This window comes from Varanus komodoensis, unplaced genomic scaffold (assembly GCF_004798865.1).
Source record: "Varanus komodoensis strain SLA01 unplaced genomic scaffold, ASM479886v1 scaffold36, whole genome shotgun sequence".
Taxonomy (NCBI): domain Eukaryota; kingdom Metazoa; phylum Chordata; class Lepidosauria; order Squamata; family Varanidae; genus Varanus; species Varanus komodoensis.
In genome coordinates, this window is record NW_025335873.1 from 5,396,143 (window position 1) to 5,418,878 (window position 22,736).

The window sequence follows — 22,736 nt, forward strand, 5'->3', positions numbered from 1 at the left end:
GTACTCTGAAGAACCCTGTAGTTCAGTTGCCAGGGGCCCAGTGAATACTCATCCAGTGTTGCTCTCTGAAATTGACCCTGCAAGTCAAGGGTGGAACCCCTGTAATGCAGCCCTCCAGCCCCTAAGCCATCACATTGATCCAGGAGGATACTGTGGGGCGTGACATAAAAAGCTGATGAAAAACTGAGTCGAATTAGCAGGGTCACACATCTCCATGGCTTTCCTGATCTGTCAGGTGAACAAGGTTAATTTGCTTTCATACCCCTCACTGAAGTAGGCCTAGGTTATTAGTGTTCTTCCAGAATCCGCCAGAATCCTCCAAGAACCCTCCCTAAGAAAGGGATATTTGCAACTAGGGAGTGGGCTTCTCCACTAGTGGTCACACTACACAGAAAGATGTGTCTCCCATTTCCTGTCTGGGTAGGAAGCTGTTGGGGTTGAGGAAGAGGACCGATCTGCCATGGACAGGAACCATAAAAGGAAGCAGGACCCTATGAGGAAGAAGAGGAAGAAGGACCTCCTGCTGATCTTTAGTATTAGCCTACTAGTGTTGCCCTTTGGTATTATTTAGGGATGTACAAAGATGTTTACATATCACTTCACAACTCCAAATGCAAGTAGGACAGTCTACTCTCTGAAAACACTCACAAATATTCACACACTGCTGCATGGGGGAAGAGTGAACATTTTGAGGGCACACTTGACAAAAAATGCATTTCCTGCTTTGGAGTGCAAACTGTCCCCATCCAAATGGAATGGGAATGAGCACGAATGAATGCAGCCGCTCTGGCGAGCCAAGTTTCAAGTGGGTGTTCAGAGGATCCGGTCGAATGTGAAAATTACTTGGCCGCCCATCCCTAGTTTCCCGGTGTCCAGTGCAGAGCTAGGAAGCAGAATCTCCCTTTGTTTTCCCACCATTTCTCTGATATGGAATCATTGTGGAATATTGAGAAAATCAAAGCGGAGGCACTCAAGCACTCCAGTGCCGTTGCTGGTGGATGGCACTGTGTCCTGGAGGGGCCCCAGGAAAACAGATTTTGCCCAGGGTGCCCCAAAACTTGGAGCCAACCTTGGCATGAAAATACTGAGCACTAGGAGGTCCAATGTGAAGAAGATGCCATTACAGGAGTATTAAAAGGGAAAGTAATGCAGATCATTGCAATTGGTTTGCATTGGTCACTGCAGGTGGGCAGGTGAGAAAGCTGGGGAAGATGCTCAACCCCAAGAGGTCCATGGCTTACAGGAAAGAGTCACGGCATGGAAGGACATCTCCAGCTCAGGAAGTTGATAGTCCGAGCCCCACCACAGTCTGTGACCTTTGCAAGTGGTCAGCTTCCCTAGAGCTTTTCCATCTCCCATCTTCTTTTCTTTTAAAATCAATTGATCGATTGATCAATCAATCAGAAGTCTTTAAGTCACATTCATGTCACATTGGCAAGTGCAGCTAACGTCTTATATAAATATAAAAAGAAAGAAAAAAAAATCATCACCCGATCCCGCTGAATGCAAGCACAGAAAAGACATCCGAGTTGCATTTTTGCCAAGTAAGCAAGCAATTGCAATATGAACAGGGGGTACCGAAAGGAGAGCCCCGGAAGACCATTCTGGATCCACAGCAGCACAGAAACTTCAGAACACTCCCGCTGCCCAGTATGTCTGAGAACAATCTGACAATCTTTCTGCCTAATATACCAAGGGGCACCTTCCCCAAACAGATGCCATCAGGAAGTGCTGGACTACACCACCCATCATCTTCAGCACATGAGCTATGTGTGCAGTTTCCCCATCATCCAGCCCCTCCTTTAGGAAAGACATATGCTGAACTGGCAAAAGATCTACAGTTTTCTAAATTTGCCTCTGGAAAGTTCCTTTGCCAAGTTACACATGGCTCAGGAGTTCATTTTTTTTCAGTGACTTCACTTTAAATTATGCCAAGCCCTTTACAGGCTCTGCCTCATACTTACAGTACTTGTATTTCTCCCCTGCCCCCCACCAAATAAATCACAGCAAGTCATGTACATTTTAAACACAAGGCTGCCATTTCATTTCCAGGATCTCGAGGGTTGTTTCCAAAAAACACGATCATGGATTCGTAATAGTCCTTTCTGGAAAAGAGAGTGTTTAATCTATTAATCTTTTGATTGAATGGTTATTCCATTCTATGAAGCTCACCTGGTCTCATTGTAATAAGGACAACTATGCCTTTCTGCAGTTTATGGCTCAATGCAATGGAACGGAGTTACACATCCACATCAAGTATGAGCATAAGTCTATATTTTTTCAAAGCTGGAAAGGGAACAAGAGGCTGGATTTGGGGTGCTCTTGACTTCTTTCCGAAGAAAGAGTAAATCAGATGGAAGCAGGAAGGGTGAATCTGTCCATTGTCGACTGGAAAGGCTTTCCTTAATGGTAAAGCAATGCCCAGACATACTGGTTCAATTTCCAGCTTGACTCCCTGCTCTTCAGGCCTAGGCCTCCCACCACATTAGATCAGAAATATTTGGCCACCACACCGAAGCTTCAGAGATTACCACTTTCATCAGTCTTCTGCAAGTTGGGTCCTCCAAGTGTTTCGGACTTCAACTCCCATCAGTCTCAATCAGCATGGACATTAACCAGGAATATTGGGAGCTGGGGGGCGTTAGGTCAAGGAAAGGTGTCATGTGTCATATGGGAAGAGCGCTTTGATGGAGTTGTAGTCGCTTTACATTAGATTGGTTCCTCCCAGCTCTGGCGGTGGGATTGCAAGCAGGGATCTCGCTCAGTCCTGAGATCCTTAAATTGGAGACATTTGGCCTTGAACATGGGACTTTGGGTGTGCAAAACCTCTGCTTTCCTCCTAAACTGTGGTCCTCCCCAGAACATGCAAGAGCTGAGAAGACCCGCCTTCTTTCCATGAAAAAAAGGTGTCCATGCAGAAATCCAGTATTTCAGGGAGAAAGTAAAACTAGAAGCAATCTCTCTAACATGCTATTTGCTCTGGGCAAGGAATTATAGAGTTAGAGGAGGGCTTGTAGGACAGTTAGTTTAACTTACTGCCTGCTAAGCAAAGGAAACCTAGACCTGGAATTTTTGCAACAGATAGTTGTCCAAGCTTTGCTTGGAAACTTTTATTGAGAGAGCATCCATAAGCTCTTTAGGTGATGAGTTCCATTGCTGCAGAAGCAACGCAGTCAAGATCTTTCATCCTACCTTTTGGGAGAGCAGAGAGCAAGTCTTTATCTTCTATGGGCAGCCCTTCCACCATGCTCTCTCATGTCTTTATCTCCAAGGCTAAAAATGCCTGGATCCTTCAAGCTTTATGCAGAGTTGACTCACTTCTGTCTGATTCTTCAACCTTCCCTAACTTGGCACCTTCTAAATATTTTGGACTACCATTCCTATCATGACTGACCATTGATTATACTGATTAAGGCTGATGGGAGTTGAAGTCCAAAACATCTGGAGAGTACCAGATTGCGGATGGCTGAGTTAAAAGGTAAATGAGTTTTCATCTTGCCACTTCAGCCAAATCTGGACTTTAAAAAAATCATGGAACCTTGCCTTTATATCTTGAGTGTATTGATACATGTACAAAAGGAGGTGGTAGGATCCTGAAGTGATTAAGCAGACCGTAACAATCCAGGTTTCTTGGGATACTATTTTTGAAGACTTTGTCCCTGTGGTAGAAACCACCAGAAATGCACCAATATGTAGGCATGTAAGAAGATTTTGTTTGAGTCCACAAATCACTAGAAAATGTACTGCTTTTAGCCCAGAATGCTAAAGCAAACAAGAGTGCTAGTTCTCTGAAAATACCCATGATTTCCTGGACTTTGCAGAAGCACGTTTACGTTTTTACTCTGCAGAAGCACGTTTATGTTTTTACTCTTAAATACACATTTACTTTAAATGCACATTTTTTCACTTTGCTACCGTTGTACCACCATATGATGGCACAATTTTGAACATGTACAATTGAAGGAGTGGATTTTCTTTTTAAAACAAAGCACAGCTTTTAAAATGTGCAAGTGAAAGGAGCTGAAAATAATAATAATAATAATAATAATAATAATAGAACAGGCTGCAGAGAAGATCGGGTACAAGCTGAGCTGAGGTTTGAAGTCAACTTTGGGGGACTTCTGGAAGCTGGAACATCTCTGGTTCCCCTATTCCTTCTCATATCTGTGGCCTGATATGGTCTGGTCCATCTCAGACTCTGCCACCTTGCTCTGTTGCCTAGCACAAACGTTCAGTTCCCCTTATTTGAAAATAACTTAAGTGCCAGATCCATTGGCAGAAAGCTATGGGGATGGAATTCTTATTCTTCACTTCACTGCAAGTCAAAAGCACAATTAACACACTTGTGCATTGAACCAGAAGCACGTGAAAATGTAATGTTTCTGTGCCAGTGCATGCTCAGCATGGAACTTGGACTTGTGGGGGCATTCTTGCAATTGGCCCTCTTTTCATTAGATTACCCCCTAGCTCAGCGAGCATGGTGTTTTGATGTCCTTTCCTGGATTCCAAGAACAGGTCCACAATTGGCTTAAAAAGTCATTACATCTCACCCTTATATGTCTGAGACAAGTTCCCTTGCTAAATAATTCCTGGGTCATTCCACTGGTGTTCCATCCATGACCAGAACTCCTCTGCCTTTGGTACTAGCATATTAAAAATGTGAAGGAACAAGAAAAAATCATTTTCTACCACTCATGAGACCACAGAAGTGGTTCCTAGAAAGTTCCCATTAATATTTCCCTCACACCCACAGCTACATGGCCTAGTTCTGTCGGATATGCTGAAATCAAGAGTTTGCCTTCTCAAAGAAGGAGCCGGGGGAGTGGAAAATGGATAAGCAACCATTTCTTTGAGAAACAAAAAACAGACCACACAGTCTTCCTACCACTGCCCGGCAGCAAAAGGGGAAACGCTCAGTGAAGTGAGAATGAACCCTCATATCTTTTATTACGTTGAAGAGTAGCCTGTAAGAAAAGGTGGGTGGCATAAAGAAATGGACAGATGCTATCACACACCACCTCTGCTACTCATTTATCTCCTTGTTTGTTTCCAGGAGCCCAGATCGCATAGTAAAGCTGTGTTGATCAGCGTTACCCAAGCTGATGACCAATAAAATGCTTTGGACTTCAACTCCCATCACTCCTACCCATCATGGCTGGAGATCAAGAATTCTGGAAACCACAGTGACGTTTCCAACCCAGTATTTCTCTTGACAAGAGGTCCCTTTCAAATTTCTTCCAAGCAGTGTGAATAGCTATTTCCTTGTACTAATCTCACATGCCTTCAAACATCTCCAAGACAAAAAGAGAAATGTGTGTTTATGGAGCAAAGCTCAGGGAGCCAAGGTTCCATTTAGATGCCAGGAAGCACTTCCTGACGGTTAGGACCCCGAGGGTGTGGAATGGGCTTCCACGAGAGGCCCCATCGGTGCGGGTGTTCAAGGACAGGCTGGACATGCACATGGTGGGCATGTCGTGAGTAGAGCCGGCTGGAGCCGGGGGTCAGACTAGATGGCCTGGGAGACCCCTTCTGACTCGCTCTGTTTCTATGTTCTATTTCCAAATGAGAACGTAGCTTATATAAGGCATGTTCATATCAGGAATTGACTGCAGTACACCTCATTATTTTAAAATAGTCTAGAATAATTCATCTAGAAACCCCTAAATGGATGCAAACCAAGTTGCCATAGGGAATGAGAGAAGCCCCCTTAACAGATGTTGGTCAGACTGGGTTGGTTATGACTGTTGGGTAAAATTACTTTGGGACTATAAATGGACAACAAAGTAAAAATGAGCCATCCTGATCTTCGGGGTTGAAAAAGTAATGTTCCTGTTTTTATTCGACAGTGGAGATTTTCAGTTTGAGCAGCGTCTTCTGTCTGAGAAGTGACAAGTTGGATTGGAGTCAAAGAAGCTCTCTGGGGGACTGCCTTGCAAAGTTTTGTGGAGATGCTGAAGGCACTCTCCGGACATGCCTCGCCAAGACAGAAGAAGAGACAGGTTGACAGTTCACATTGAAATGGATGTCAATGGAAATAAAAAAGAAGGGAAAACTATTCCTCCTCCGTGCCATGGCTGAGGCAAGAAGCAATGGTTGGAAATTTAGAGCAGTAGGCAGGTGGTGTCTCAAAATGTCCCCTTCTATTTCTGGGCAGAGAAATACTGTGCAAGGATTTCACCGAACCATTAACAGTGGCAGTAGCACAGCTTTTTCCTCTTCTTCTAGGCGTTCATCCATGGGTTTTCGTTGCCAGCATCATGCCCCCAACAGCAACTATATTGGCACCCTCATAGCCACTCTGTCCCAGAGTTGGTGCTCTTCAGCTATTGCTTTTTCCTGTGATTTTCACTGGAAGCTCAGAAACTTAGGGACGCTTGAGGAATCCATTGTCTGCAGAAACGGATCCTCTGGTTTCCACTTTCCAGACCCTGGTGAATGTGCCCATGGTTTGCAGGGTGTTTGCCAGGACTCGAGTCCCATGCACTGGGCAAAGGGAATCCTTCTTCTATACCCACTTCCACCAGTGGCAACAGCAAGTGGGGAGGGAAGAAAGATGGCCACCGGAATGGCCAACAGGGAAGGTAGCCGGTTGCACAGTCAGGAGTTCATGAGATTGTAGGCTTGTGGCATGCCATTTTGGATTCGGGAGGGACAGATTCTGAAATGGTTCATCCAACCCTGATTTTAACTGCAGGTGGCATTCAGGTCTATGCTCAATTTGCACACTGGGTAAATTCTCAGAAATTCTTGGTCTTTTCCTTCAATTCCCACAGTCTTCAACATGACACCCCTGAACATCAGTGGGCTGCCTCTCTTGACACAAGCTGAGCCCCCTTGTCTTTAAAGGCTTCTTAAAATTAAAGACAGAACAAGGGGTTTTTAATCTGGGAATCCAGCATGCTGAAAAGGGGGTGGTCAGCCTCCAGCGTTATTGTCATTTTGATACGAAATGATGGCTTCATGCTTTGGGTCACAGGATTTGTCTTGGACTTGAGTTCTTGGACAAGGTTCATTCATTTCAGAACCACTGGTTAGCTTCCAGGGAAATGCTTGCGTTATGCCCCGTCATGACCTCCATGGTAGTCCTTGTATGAATGTGCAAGGCGCCCACCCCACAAACAACTTTAAGAGCGCTCATGACAATCTCTGGGCAGTCCGATTGTGTTTACCAACCCCAAAATCGAGGAGGATCCTTGCTCCACACGGCTTCAAAATCCCCCCTCACCTCTCACACACCCCATTTCACAAATGCATTTAAAAAACAATCGGGGCAAATAGCAGTTTGGATGGGGAAGAAACACTCAACTGCCTTTGACACCAAGCTGCATGGAAGAGTGGAGGACCCAAGTCTCTCCAGGTCTAGCTGACTGGTTCTAAAGCTGGTTTGAGAGCCTCCTTCTATAAATTTATCTAGAAATGCAAGACGCAGTCAAATAATGGCAAAAACCTTCTGTGGGTAATGCTCAATAGGAAGATGGCCCTGTCATCGTCTTCTGGAAGATATGGTCATAAATGGTAGCGGCTACATGCAGGTGCAGAACTAGTGAGGTGAACACTGGTTCTTCCGAGAAGTACTGCAAAGCTGTTCCATCCATCGGATGGCAGAGACCAGCCAAGAGGTCCTATCACATACACCAGTGCTTGGCAACATGCTCTTGGACTGCAGATCCCATCAGCCCGTGCAGGCATAGCCCTTAGAAAAGGATGCTGGGAAATTCAGGGCAACCAATTGCCCACCTCTGACAAATCTGTGGCAGGCTCACTGAACATACAACACCCTGGGATCAATAAACACAGACAGAGATATGCATACAAAAGACAGATACCACTGTGTCAGATTTTGGGGATGGAACCGAATCTTTGGGACACACACACACAATATTTCTTAACCCCCGAATGTCTGTGTACTCAGACAAAGGTTTTTTTGTTTCCCATCGCCAGCAGCTGTAACTTCTTATAGCTCTCTAGCATTTTCCAATTAAACAAGGAAACTTTCTCATGAGAAAGGAAGATGGTGTTTCGGCAAGGCAAAATGTATATTTTAATCTTAATTAGATGGACATGACTGGCTCTCCACAGTCATTACAGCCCAGGGCACGTCAAGCTTTCTTTCAGTTCTTCGGGGATGATCTCAGAGGGGGGATCCTGGAGCATCCGTCCCACACACCCTTCCAGCCAGACAGACATCCCCTTGTCGGGCCAAGGAACTTCCCTCTCAGTGGTTTCTTTGCATCCCAGATGGGGAGGGGGACTTCAGGATTTCCTGGATGTGTGCCCAGGTTTTCATTTCCCCCACATGTGGAATGAATTTACTACTGGCAGAGAGCATCCAAGAGGGAAGGGGATGCAGCTGCCAGACTGGGAACAACCTTCAATTTAGGATAGAAAGTCTTTCTCTGTCCACCATTTACAGGTAGAAACCCAGAAAAAAACCGCTACAGACAACTGACTTTTTCCTGTTCTCAAGTTTCCCTTCCTCAATAAATAGCGTACTTCCTTTGTCTCTTGTGAATGGCCAGTCAAAAGGGTCTTTCTTTGGCTGGTACCGCAAGGTGCTCTCTCTCTCTCTCTCTCTCTCCCTCCCCCTCCACCCCCCCCACATGTGCGCATGTGTGGTTGTGAATTGAAGGCCCCAGAAATGAGGCTGAAGAGGTAGCACTCTAGTCCATTAACCCCGCCAAGATAAAGCAAACATGCAAACTTATCCAAAAATCCAACAACAAAAACTTATTTATTAGGTTGTAGATAATTAAATATCAGCAGGATTTCTATTCCTCTCTTTGTGGAAGCCACACAAACCCAAGCTCTTTCTAGCTAAGCCCCTCGGACCCTCAGGGCATTCAATCATGGGGTCCCCGTAGGTCTGGCATAAGATGAACCTGGATGACCATCTCTTGGGACAGCCTACATGGAGCAGGTGGTTGAAGATCCCTTCTATTATTTATTTAAAAACTTTTCTAGACTGTCCTTTACTGCGGTCTCTGGATAGTTTAACAATATGACAATATAAAATAAATTAGTGTCCTAATCTCCTTCAGGGAGGGCTCCCGGAGAAGGGTCTCTGCCCCAGATATGCGTCTCTGCAGGCAGACACATATGGAAGGAGACGCTCCTTCAGGTAACCAGGCCCTAAGCTGTGACTAGGATTCCGTAAACCTGTGTCACAAGGGCTTTAGGGTTATCCCACCCTCATATGGAATACTCTCTGAAAAATGGGCCAGATGGTTTCTTCTTCATCTTTTCAGGGGTGATCAAGGCCATTGGATGTCTCAGGCAGTGGATGGAATGTTAGATGCCAGCTCCCTTCGCTCTGCTAGTTGGCCTGTGCTGGAAGGGAAGGCCTCTCCCCGTATAAACCCACTTTGGGAAGTGCCCTTACAGTCATGCTCTTTGTAGGCTGCCTCACTCACTATGTGTAAGAACAAATGTCAAGTTGCATATATATTACAATGATCATAAATTCATAAAAATATCAAAGCAGGCCTGGATCAAAGGATGGAAGAAGCAAAATGGTAAGACAGACCTCCGTGGTGTTGTGCGTACATGTGAAGAGAGGAATGTTTCACAGCATGTCTGGATCGTTAAGAAAAGAACAAAGTGGAAAAAAAGATGGTTGACAGCTTGGAAATGGAGGGGCTTAGACTCAGAGCAAGGGAACCATGTGCTTCCTGGAAGTTTTTCAGGATCTTGACATTTAAGCATTTCAGTCTGGTGATGTCTCTCTGGCCCTCGTCCTACTTTTGAGATGCTGGTTTGCGATGTCTCTGTGGATTGCACATGTTTCCACACACGGGGGGCAATGCACAGCATGCCAGCCTACCTTGGCCATTGGCAGGTGCGAAGCCACTCATGGTGAGCTTGACTTCCTGCCATGGCACACAATCTGCACTTTGCTGTATTTCCCCTTTTCCCAAGGGCAAAAGTATGTTGACAGATAACTATCAAACCTCTGGTTCCTTTTTAAAGAGACCTTTGAGGGGGAACTGGTTGGCTTTGGACTGGGATATGTGTCCAGGCATGTGGCTGGATTGTACATGGCCAGCCAATGGCCCCTATCCATGATGGAGCCAGTTGCCTGGGATTGGATGCAGGGTAGGACAACCCTAAAACTCTCATTGGGTTTTGGGGTGGCTTGTTGCTCCCACACAAGCCACCCTGAGGAACTTGGACCAGGTTTCCATACATGACCACCCTCCATGGGGTTGTTGTGCCATGAAACCTGAGTCACGTTTCCTAGTATTTTGCCCTTTCATTGCCAGTGAAGGGCAAGCTGCTCCAGGCTTTTTCCCACCTTAAAGATCTCCTCACACATAGCAAACTAGCGCATGCGTGTGTGTGTTGGGCGGTGGGTGGCAACCAGGTCCAGAGCTCTTCTCCTGATGTGCTAGATTTCCACACAAAAGGAATCTGAGCATTTCACAGGCAGCCTCCACCAACATTTGAAGTGGCACTGCCCAAGAGAAAGACCGTCTCACTTCCATTCTCCAAGCATCGCAACTAGATTTGGCACACAGGAGACCCAAAGAGCTGCAAAGATTCCAAAGGGCATCTAGGCCAACCTTCCACCCAAAGTATGTTCCATCCCCTCAGCCAGCCCGCCTTCCAAAACGACCCAGCTAAGTAGTGCAAGAACTCCAAGGACCTCGGACCTGCAGTACCAAGAAGCCAAGGGAAAATTCCTTCCAATTCCAAATATGGCAATCCATGAAATCCCAAGTAGAAGGAATCAGTGCCCCATCCTTGCAACCAGGAAAATTGTTCCCTAAGCACAAACCCTGCATCTTGGCTCCCTCCTCTCAATCTGTTAGGAACCGATCCATCCCAAGAAGGCTTTTCCATTCATGGGAGCCAATAGTCTCCTGCACCAGAAAGGCACAGGGTGAAAGACCACCAAGTTTTAGAAATGTTCATTCATAATCACGCATATACAACTTGTAGGAAAATGGGGCTTAACTCCTGCCTAGACTGAGCAAGCCCCGGCTTTACCTAGGAGTAAAGTCACTCCTTTGCATGCTGACCTTCCCCAGGGACAGCTCAGTGCAAGGGAGACATGTCTGAGCTCACATTATCTTTCATATACTGGTTTCCAGTATAGAGGAATGTGTACTTGTGAGTTTGTGTGTGCAGATGGAAGTGTGTGTTCTTTCTGGAGTCTGAAAAGGTAGGAAAAAAGATGTCACCTGGACCTGCTGAATACCCAACATGGTGTTCATAAGTGCTGTCCACACACCTGCACATCCTAAACGAGACGTTATCACCATCACAGAAATGGCTCCAAAGTTTCCCCCAAAATTACGAGACAGAAGAAATTCATAAAAGTGGAGAGGTTTTCTAATTCTCACCTCATCCCCCAATCTCCTAAGAGTTGTGTGTATTTGTGTGTGTCAGAGAGAGAGTTTCATCTTTCCACTATTTGGGTTGCCTATTTATTTCTTTATTAAATGTGTATAAAAGCTACCCCATTGGCATTTTGCTCTCTGAGCAGCCATTACAATAAACTTACAACAGGGGGAATCAATCGGTCGATCTAGCTTAGCTGGTCCTTCAGCAGGGGACGTGCACCACATCAGTAATAGCTTCTGAGTTGGAAACATGGCCAACAACAAGCCCCTTTTCCTCCTAAATGAGGATGTGGAAGTTGGGGAAGCTTGGAGGAGAACAGGAGCAGATGAAGGTGTCCCCATTCCCATTCTAAAAGCAAGCTCAAGGCTGGGCATGCGTTCTGGTTCCACAATTCTCCATCGTCTGCCTGGCTATTTTGCCCCTGGTTCTAGTTCCTGGACCTCAATGTTCCAGTGAAACACAGACAGTGTCCATAAGGCTAAAGTATTTCCATCTCAGATTTAGGATCACTTTTTCTGATTGAGAATCAGCCAAAATATTTCTAAAGATTCCCTGCCCTCCTATCAGCAAATTCAGCTTGCAAGCATGGACCATAAATAACTCATGACTTGCCTGCCTCAGACAAAAGACACCAGTAGAATTAGAGTTGTCTTGTGTTTCTCCTCCCCACAGTAATTCTTCTTCAATAGATCAGTAAACTCCAGTAAACTCCAATTCTCTTACTGAACTAAAACTCAATAAATGGGCATGGAAGGATGCATTGCAGGTACACCCAGTTCCAAATAGATTAGCTACTTGGCCATGTGATCCTAGGCATGTCTATTCAGAAGTAAGCTCCATTACACTCCATGGAGTTACTCCCAGGTGAGTGGATGCCGGATTTAAAATGATGAACTGTCAGCTGTGTGTTATTTGGGCTTCTTCATAGGCATAAGGCATAGTGACAAGAATGCTTGACACTGCATGCATCTGTTGCGTAATCCAGTCAGTGTGAGGTACTTGAAGTCCCATGTGCCTGGGCAACAAGATGGGTATTGAGATTGCTGCCTCAGTAGCACAAACGTATGCACTGGAGTGACTTCCCCAAGAGAATCAGGACTTGATTCTGAGGGAAAGGAGTGCTTGCTTCTACAAATCTCTCCACCTGGAATAAATGGCTCATGCAACCCAGCTCATTGCTGTGGAATTCCCAAACTATGTGGGAGTTTCGATGAAACCCAAGATCCCTTCAGTTCCACAGCATAAAGTTCCTCAGGGGGTAAGTTACATGGTGCCCAGTGAGAACTGCAAAATTGGCCAGGGTTTGGAAAAAGTGCCCTGTGAGGAGAGACTGAGAGGACTGGGCATGTTCAGCCTTGAGAAGAGAAGACCGAGGGGGACATGGCATCCCTCTATAAGTACCTTAAAGGATGTCACAAAGGCGAAGGTCAAGATCTCTTCTCACCGCTACCAGAATGCAGGACACAGAATAATCAAGTCAAGTTGTGGCAACCCAGATTCAGACTGGGCATCAGGAAAAGCTTCCTTGCTGTCAGAGCAATGGGACCAGCTGCTGGACCAGTGGAACCAGCTGCCTGGAGAGGTGGTGGGCTCTCCCACACTGGAGACATTAAAGGTGAAACTGGGCAGCCATCTGAGTGAGATGCTGTAATGTGGTGTCCTGCAACAGCAGGCAGTTGGACCTGATATCCCTCTATAAGCACAAAGAGGAAGGACAAGATCTCGTCTTGCTGATGGCAGGACACGGAATGATCAAGTTGTGACAACCCAGATTCAGGCCGGGCATCAGGAAGAGCTTCCTCACTGTCAGAGCAATGCACAGTGGGACCAGCTGCCCGGAGAGGTGGGGGGCTCTCCCACTCTGGAGACACTCAAAACGAAACTGGACAGCCATCTCAGTGGGATGGTGTGACTTGGTGCAACCTCCCAGTGTGACAGCAGGGGGCTGGACCTGATGGCCTTCACGGTCCCGTCCAACTCTACTATTCTATGATTCAAAGTGTGTTCAGAATACTGCATCTTCAAGGGGACAATCCAATTTATCTTGAGACCCAGAGAAGTCCTACACCTCCCAGCATTCCCCAGCAGCAGGGAATGCTGGGAGACTTAGAACTTCTTTCAGATTCAACTTGAATAAGATTAACCCCTCACTCACTGAGCAGAAGTCTCTTGGATGACTTCCTTTGACTTTTCCAACACGTTTTGTGTGGACACCTCACACCAGCACAATTAGGCAGAATCCAGTGCTATCTCCTGAGTGGATTACACCTACACTGTTAGTGGAGTCCAAGCCTTACTGGACTTCCATGTCAACACAGATTCAGAGGCACATGGCCTTCAATCCATACCATGTAATGTAAAGCATAAGACATGCTTGAAAAAGCAAAGTAATAAAATATCCTATTAATGCATTCCATAGCCTGCCGCGAAAGCTCTGCACACATGCCTAGCGAGTGGAGCAGTCCCATCCAGCCCTTCAGCTGAGCCAAGTGCTATACCCCAGCTCCTTTTTCATCCAGTGCTCCAGATCTCAAGCCCACACAGATGTACTATTCAGCCAGTCGATGCTCAGGAAAAGGAGTGTGGAACTGAATAAATCATGAGGTTGGCAGATCGACATGTGGATAAAGCAGGTTGTTTCTGCTCATCTAGAGCCATCAAAATATAAACAGTAATAATAATAGATAATGTGCCCTAGAACTGAAAGCTATAGCAGAAATTTAGAGAAGCGTGCCAAAACTCTTCTTTTAATCTTTTGGTCTGGAAGACAGACACATATTTCTGGACTTCTGAAAGAGACGGGATTCCAATCCAACCACAAGATGGAAGTGGAAGGGGGGTGAGGAAAAAGAGGCAGCAAGACTCTTGCAGTGTGCTATTTTATGCTTTTGCAATTTAAAAGCTTCAGCATCCAGTGACCCCAGTTCACCTCCTTTATTCTTCAAAACCTTGGAAATACAGTTCTGACTTGGGACTGCCAAATGTAGACACACAATTCTCTCTCTCTCTCTCTCTGGTCCCTTTGCTGATTGCTTGCTTTGGCAGCTCGATTTCTGCATGTGTGCTTGTATGTACTCCCCTGATAACAGAATCCACTATCATTCATTTCCATCATTCATGCATCCTCAGAAGCACCATGGAAACACACTTCCCATCTCATCTGACAATGAAAAAGAAAAGAAACTTTTAAATGTGCCCGTATATCCCAAGCTGGGAAACATATCCCGACCGAAGCACAGTATCAGCTTAGAAGGCATGTTAAGGCATCATTTGCTAAAGTAACCACATTCTCCCGCAGGCTCAAAGTACGAGAAAGATGACTCACCTTCCAGCTTTTGATATGTACTAGTTCACCCCTCTCTGTCCAGTCTCCATCTGCTGAAAAGGATGCTTAGCAGCCAGTTTCCTCTTGAGGTACTTTCTGCTGGGAGGAGAACTCAGAAAAGTTGTCCCATCTGCGGGATCGGTGTGAGACAGAAAGAAAAAGAGAAAGGGGAACAAGAGAGAGAGAGAGAGAGAGAGAGAGAGGTTTGACAGTAAGGCAAACTGTGGTTAGAGCTAGCTGCTTCTACTGGTTTATATAGCTGAGCCCAGATCCGTAGCTCATTCCACTGTAATGGGATGCCTGCGAGGAAAAGGCAGTTCTGCAGTGTGCAGTTGGTAAATTAAAGGCACAGCTTCTCTCTGGATTCTGTACTTGCCTGTGAAAGACACGGGCATTTATATATATATAGGAGCACAGGAACAAAGACACTGGCATGTAATTTATGGTGAAAGGAAGAAATAACCTCCCCTTTTTCCATCCCACCAAAAGGGGTGTGTGTGTGTGTAGAAAAGTCAGCTCAAGACAGCACATGACTCAAAGGGGGAGAAATTTTTCCCCAAGGGTTTCTGCTGTATGCATTATGAAGCGAACACTGCCTCTTTCCATTTGATTCTTTTTTTTTTATTTTCCCAAACTGCAGGAAAGACCAGATCCCTGAGGCATCCAAGAACTGAGAGCATACTTCAAGTACATGTCCATGCACACACATGTAAATCGGTTTATTGATGCTAGGAGAAAAACAAAGATTAGATGCTTTGTTACTAGCTAGGGCAGTTCAAAACTTTTCTCTTTCTCTGGGTGTGAGGTGGTGGTGGATGAGGAGGGCGGAATGCTAAACCTGAAGGCCCAAACCTTTGAAAAGATTGCACACCCACCCACACACACAGACCGAGCGAGAGAGTGAGAGAGAGACAGAGAGAAAGAGACAGAGAGAAAGAGAGAGAGAGAGAGAGAGATGGAAGGGGCCAGACAGATCTATCCTGTCTTCCTTCCAAGACCTGAAGGAAGAGGTTTCTGGGTTCTATCTCTGGGAAGTGGGCATTCCCATTCCTTTTGTGAATGCCCAGGAGGAACTGTTGCTCCAGGAGGAACCAAGATGGCCTTTGCCCCTCATTTCCCCTCTCACATTCACACACAAATGTGTGTTCCAGAGATCCCAGTTGTTCTGAAGAGACCATGCCAGCATCTTCAGAACACACCAGCCAAGGGCTTCTTCTTACCTCTGCCTTACATGGACCTTTCGAGTAAGGCGAACAGGAGAAATTCAGCTAACCGCCCGTACACACGAGTCCCCTAATCATCCTGCCACCTTTCACCCAGTATCTTTTATATTCCACACAGCCTTCCCAGCACTGCCTCGAAGCCTCCCGGGCACGGCAGGGGGATTTCATTGGCAACCCTCCTCAATACGCGTGATGAACTGGTGCTGTGATTCATCCTGGGTTCTTGGTGGGCTGACTGCTAATGCATCAGCAGAGAGGAGAAATCCCACCACTGGAGGCAAGATCAACACCAAAAGGGCAGGAGAGGACACACAGATGTACACAATTTGTGTGTGCTACTATAGCTGTAGAGAGTCAACTTGAGAAAGAAGAAATAGAATTTAAATAGGAATAGAATATACCTCACTGTAGGCAGCTGTAACCAGACGATGGGGATACTTAGGTGATAAAGACTGCCACTGTCCTTTCCGTTTAGGGTTCTTTAACTGCCGACCCACTCAGGCTTCAAAGAGTGTCCCTATCTTTTGTGTACAGTAGAGCCAGTGTGCTGTTGTGGTTAGGAGCGCAAGACTGGGACTCAGGTGATCTGGGTTCAAGTCCCCGCTCAGCCATGGAGCCAAGCGGTGATTTTGGGCCAGCCGCAGACCCTCAGCTCAGCCTACCTCACAGGGTTGTTGTTATGGGGATAAGCTTGAGAACAGGAGGAAGACAATGATGGAAGCTGCTTTGAGTTCTTTGTAAGAAAAAAGGCAGCATGTAAATCTAATAAATAAATAACCGATTGCAAGTTTTCTTTCCCATGCAAATTGAGGTATAGTTTTGTGCATTGGTAGATTGCACTGGTGGGAAATGGGAACATTCTGTTTAAAAAGAAACTAGACTGAGTTGCTCCGAGAACGCCTAATTTCACTTCTGCTGCTTTTCACTCCAGCCAGCAAAAGGTCTAAAATGAATTTTGCATGCTGGGCACGGGCAGTGTAAGCTTGCTCTCCATCCCCTCCTAACTGGTATCTGGCTTTCCTCTTTTATTTTATTTTTTCACAAGTTTGTAGCACTGCCGCTTTGAAATGGACGTATCATTTCAGACAATCTAAGTTGACTAAATATACAACGGGGTGTTGCCAAACTTGTTTCAAAGGGGAACTTTCAAAACTGAAATGTGATACTGTGATTTATGGTTGCTTTTAAAGCAAATCACCTTTGCTTTAAAGGAAAGCCTATAAATATTTCAGGAAACAAATATAAAATAAATACATTATATATCAGTCAGCAATCAGAAAGGTAGGACTCAGTTTGCCTGCCCTCAGTCAGCCCTGCCTAGGGACACAAGGAATTTTGTCTGCATTTTTAAAAAGTGAACTGGCCTGCATTTCCCAGAAAAATGGACAGATTGGAATTCATTTATCCCTGTTTGCTTGCTTTTTCCACTTCTTCAAATTTTGGGATCCAATCTCAGATCTAAAACATCCCAAATTGTGCCTCAGCAATGTTCCTTTAGGATAATATGCATCCATATTTCATGAAAAAGGTTTTTAAAAACCATGTTTCAGTGCATTTTTAAGGAGCAAAGCAGAGTGATTTGGCCACAGGCCAGGGCAGAGGAACACGTATGCCCCCGAGGTGGCTGAGAATTTGATTGTTCTGTGCACAAGGCAAGTCTGGATGAAGAGCGGGACCAAGGACATACATACATACATCCTACGGATGCTGCCACTGCCACCTCCAAGGTATGCAACCCAACTGTGTGGAAAATATTTATGGCTGCCCTAACACTGCAGGGGGAAGCAGGCACAGTGCCCCGCAAGCACCCTTGGTCAAAGTGCCCGCCATTATTCAAACTCTTTATTTACTGACTTCTGTACCATGCTCTTTACCAGACTAATGCACATCATGAAACCGGGTAGGATGAAAGTAGGTAACTGGTAGGATAAGCTGCTGCGATGGAATGGATGAGTCCCCCTGGTGGGTGGATGGGTGGATGGGCCGGGCAGTGCAGGGGGGCTTCTGGCCTCCGCGGTTGGTTCTCCCTATTCCTCCATATAAACCAAGAGTGCTCCACATGGAAAACCCTCCGGTGCATGGGAAGATACCCTTATCTGAGCTCGAAGGAGAGCTGTGACTGGGCTTCCTGCAGAAAGCCTTTTCATGGTGGTGCTACTCTCACTGGCAAATCGCGACCCACCGTGAGCGTGAGCAACTTCAACGCATTCTCTGGACCTGGGGTGAGTGAGAAATGTGTTGGACTTGGATAGGAATGCAAACTTTCCAGAAATATACATCAGGTGGAATGTACCGATATGACAATCTTTGAACATTTCTCAGATTTTGTGGTGCAGTTCACACGTCAAAAGCATGCACAAAAGAAATGGTATGTTTTAGGGGAAATGGTCCACAGAACTGCACGTATTCAGGGAAATCAATTGCTAAATTAATGGGAGACCAGGCAGTTGGGGCCCACTGACTCTCACTGTACTTTGAAGATCCTGGAAACAGCAACATAATCCTTCTTCTCAGAGGAAGAACTCCGAATGAGCTCTGGGATTGTCCGGAAAGGGTCAAAGGAAACCCCCCTTTTATAGGCTCACCATCTGAGACTTTTCCCACCTCATTTGAAGTCTGCAAACAAAGTTGTGAAGTTGGGTGGGTTTTCAGGGTGAACACACACACACACACACACACACACACACTCCCTTCATCAACTTTCTGCTGACTCAGTCACACTACAACTCCTGTGTGGTCACAATAATTTAAGAGCTAGCCTTCAGCTAGTGATAAATCACAGTATAATTATATATCATCAGCTGGCATCAGTTTTACCTGCTCCACAATGCCATTAGCAAAGCCCAGAAATGGGTGAAGAGAGAGCTGTTTGGGTGGATGGACAATGGAGTTCAGAGCACACATGTTGTAGTCATTAGCCCACCTAAGACATTTTGTGCATGCGATGCAATGTTGCCTGCGCATGTGGAGAGGTAAGGAAAACTTTTGAGGCTTTGCCACTGCGCAGTGGTGAAGTGGAATGTGTGGAAAGAGAGATAAATTTGATGATGAACACAATGATGCTGCCAGAGAAAAGAAGTAGCCAGGGGTACAATTTAAAGATACCATTTCACATGTGTTGACATTAATGCGATTTGCATGATGCGCGCAATCTTGGTAGAGCCGGCGAACTTCCCAGAGAGTTCGGGCTATTGGGAGATGTAATAGATACATGAAATAAAGCAGAAGCTGAAATAAGATGGGCACGTGGGCTCTGAGAAGGACTAGGTTTCATCAGGCTGGAGGTGTATGGATTATATTAATTCCAGTATGTGTGCTTTATGGATCTGGGGGCATCCTTCATTCTGCTGGAATCAGGGGCTTTCCCATTCAGAAAAGTCACGTGCGAAGTCCTCTGGAAATTATACAACTTTACATACTTTCATTAACTCATCATGAAATGAAAGAAGGGAAGTAACACACGAAGGGTGCCACAGAGCAGAATCAGAAGAGGGAACAGGCAAGCACAACATGCCTTCTTTTTAAATAGTGTATCTATTAGTGCATTTTCCAGTAACTTCAGTATTACATATAATTAATTTGTGCATGATTACGGAAAGTAAATGAAAAGAGAAAGAAGCAGTCTCCAGGTCCACTGACTCCCTGCCACTGGGAAGATGCCTGTCAGCTTTGGTAACTAGTACTTCTAGTGACCCATATAACACCAGTTCTGAAAGAACTTCTCTGGCTATCAGTTGTGGCCCAGGCCCAGTTCAAGGTGCTTATCAATAAAGCCCTAAATGACTTGGGGCCCGACGATGTAAAGGACTGTCTGCACCCATGTATACCTACCTGGCCCCTTAGATCAACTCAGGAAGCCTTCTGTGAGAACCACACCTCATAGAAGAAGATGAGGAATGGCAACCAGGTGAAGGGTCTTTCCCACTGCTGCTCCCCATCTCTGAAACTCCCTCCCTAGGGCAATTCGCCTGGCGCCATCTCCACTTTCCTTTCCGCACCAGGCAAAGACATAGCGTTTTAGGAAATTTAGCCTGCATGCTCTGGCCCTCTTTATCGCTTCTATAGATGTTTAATTCATTATGTTTTAGTTGGTTTTAATGTGTTTTACTCTGTTAATATGATTTATGCATTATAAGCTGCCTAGGAAGGCCTCAGCAATTATAGGCAGCCTACAAATGCATGTAAATAAATAAATAAAAACTTTAGAATTGGTGGGTACAATGCCTAGAAATCTGAAATTATTTAAATCTGTTGTGAATTTCCATGACATCCCTATAAATTGCTATCTCTTAACAAAGGTAGCTAGGGATGGGGTGATGATCTGAATGCTTCCCTTTCTTTCTGCCCCAAACTGGTGCTCAAGGCAGTAACCATTCCTGCTTCGAATTATTGCCCGTGAGATCTGGGAAATACTGCCTAATACAATTAGATGCTCAGCAGCAGTGACTGGTAGTTCCATTGGCGGAGGAGAGACATATCATCCGGGTTCCATTCAGGTCTTTAAAAGGAGCCATTCCTAAACTTTGGGGGATTAAGGTTCAGCACCAAGGATAGCTCCTTAGAAGGTCAGTGGTTTTAACTGCATTTGCTCCCACTGACAAGCACGGAAAAGGGCATCGGTTCAGAAATGCACATTTTTAAGTGCACACGTCTTCTTTGAAGTACTTAAAGGATGTGATTGAAGCTCAGAAATGCACGAGCTTCTGCTCACATTTGGGATTATGAAGGTGGCACATTCTGAGGCTGAAGACCTGAAATGTAATTCGCACATCTCCCTGTATGTCCGGTGCATTGAATACCCAGCATCTTGCACTTTCGTGCACACAAACACACCGACACACACAGGGTAGGAAGCGCAAAGCTGTGGAGGTGAGACCTTGCTTCATAGCAGAGATGCAGCAGCATTGACAGAAAGCGTCCTGATTAAGCAATCGGCTTTGGAATCTCTTCAGGGCTTTCTCGGTCATGCGTGGTTCTCCGGTTCCCCTCGTGCTGGGAGGCCATGACTGATGAGCTCACTCCTGAATGGCAGACAAAGAGAGCAGAGGGAGGCATAATTCCTCGCCTTTCATTCAGCATTTCCGGCAAGGCTGTGTACACCTCTGCTCATATCCTGCTTCATCTTCTTCAGGGACTGAAGGAAAACCTCCAAGCATATGGGATTTGACTTACTCACATTCTCTGTGGCTAGCGGGGGCTTTTAATTTTGTTTTTATTATTCAAGGCAGCTGCCCTCCTAAATCCCTTCCAGTAGGTTGCAGCTCTCTCTTACTTTGCTGGGGCTTCCTTGGCAATTCTGGCCCCGTGCTCAGTTTATTATTTATTTAAAACTTCTCCAGACTCTCCCCTACTGCAGCCTCAGGATGGTTTAACAACCACCCAAAATAGAATAAAACAAAGCATCCTAGTCAAATTCTTAACCAATCAAAAATAAACCCCATATTAAAACAGTTAAACCTCAAAACATTGGGGAAATAAATAGGTTTTAGCCTGGCGCTAAAAAGAATAAAGTGATGTTGCCAGGGGAACCTCTCTGGGAGCGTGTTCCACAGTCAGGGTGCCACCACAGAGAAGGCCCTCCTCCAGGTAGTCACCCTCCTAATCTCCCTCAAGGAGGGCTCCCAGAGAAGGGCCTCTGCCCCAGATATTAAGGGGTGGGCGGACACATAGGGAAGGAGGTGCTCCTTCAGGTAACCAGGCCTTAACTAAGCTAATCCCATTGGGAGGGCAGGAAGCAAGAGCATGTAGCACCTTGGAATGGGTGACTCAGCCATGATCACATAAGTGCAGAAAATTAAGTTTCACTTCTTACCCACACCGTTGCATCATCTTGTCTTCTCTGGGCAAGAAGCAAGATTCAGTCGAGAGCCTGACTTGGAAAACGCTCCTTCCATTGCAAGCACCGTGCTTGGAAATGCACAACAAGGTATCTTTGCCACACATGAAATCGTTTGGCCAAACTGGAAGTGTGAGGGGGAAGAGAGAGTGAAATGGAAGCCTTCCAAGCAACAGCGCTCTGTTGCACTTTTTGGTGTGAGTAAATGTGCAAAACAGCAGTGGTGGCTGTCCTCCTTTGGAACACGAGTGCTGGGCAACAACTGTAGACCTTTTCTGTCCATGTTCTAGTGCTGATTCAGGGTGTTGTGGCTGAGTGTGGAACAGGGAGTAAGAGTGGCTACTGCCTTCCACACACACCCCCAACATTGCCCCAGCATGACACCGAAACCTGGGCATTAAGCGGAAACAAAATGGTGTCTAGTCCACCAAAAGAGGCATGGGAGCAACATCACTCACCCCCAGATATGACAGCTGATCTTGGCCCCACAAGAAACTCAACACAAGTAGTGCCCTCCCCATTCATTACCTGTGAGTGGAGCTGAAAAATTGGTGGACTTTATATTTGGCCCCACAAGATCACTTCCTTGGTTCACTGAACCCTGTACTGTTTCCTTCAGCTGGGTCTCGGGAACATGAACCCTTTCCACATGAACCAACATGTTCCCCCATGTATGAAAAATTTCCTGTAAAAAGAGCTTGAGAAATGCGTACAAAGAGACTCCAGAACTTGGTTGGACCTTGCTTGAACAGTAAGAGACTGGAAGTCCTCTTCTACTTCTTCCTGCCCAGGAGGAGCCAATGGCCAGTCCAAGTAGGAGAAGACAGTCTAGAGCCTGAAGGTCCTTCAGCAAGGAACTAGGAGAAAAAGAGGCCTCTCTTGGATTTTGGCTGTGTCCTTCCTGGTTGCTGTGCTATGAATGTTCCCCCGCCCGAGCAGCATTCCATCAACCGCAACCTTCTTGGATGGTGATTTCTTTGACACGGCACCTCCTCATCTGCCACTTCCA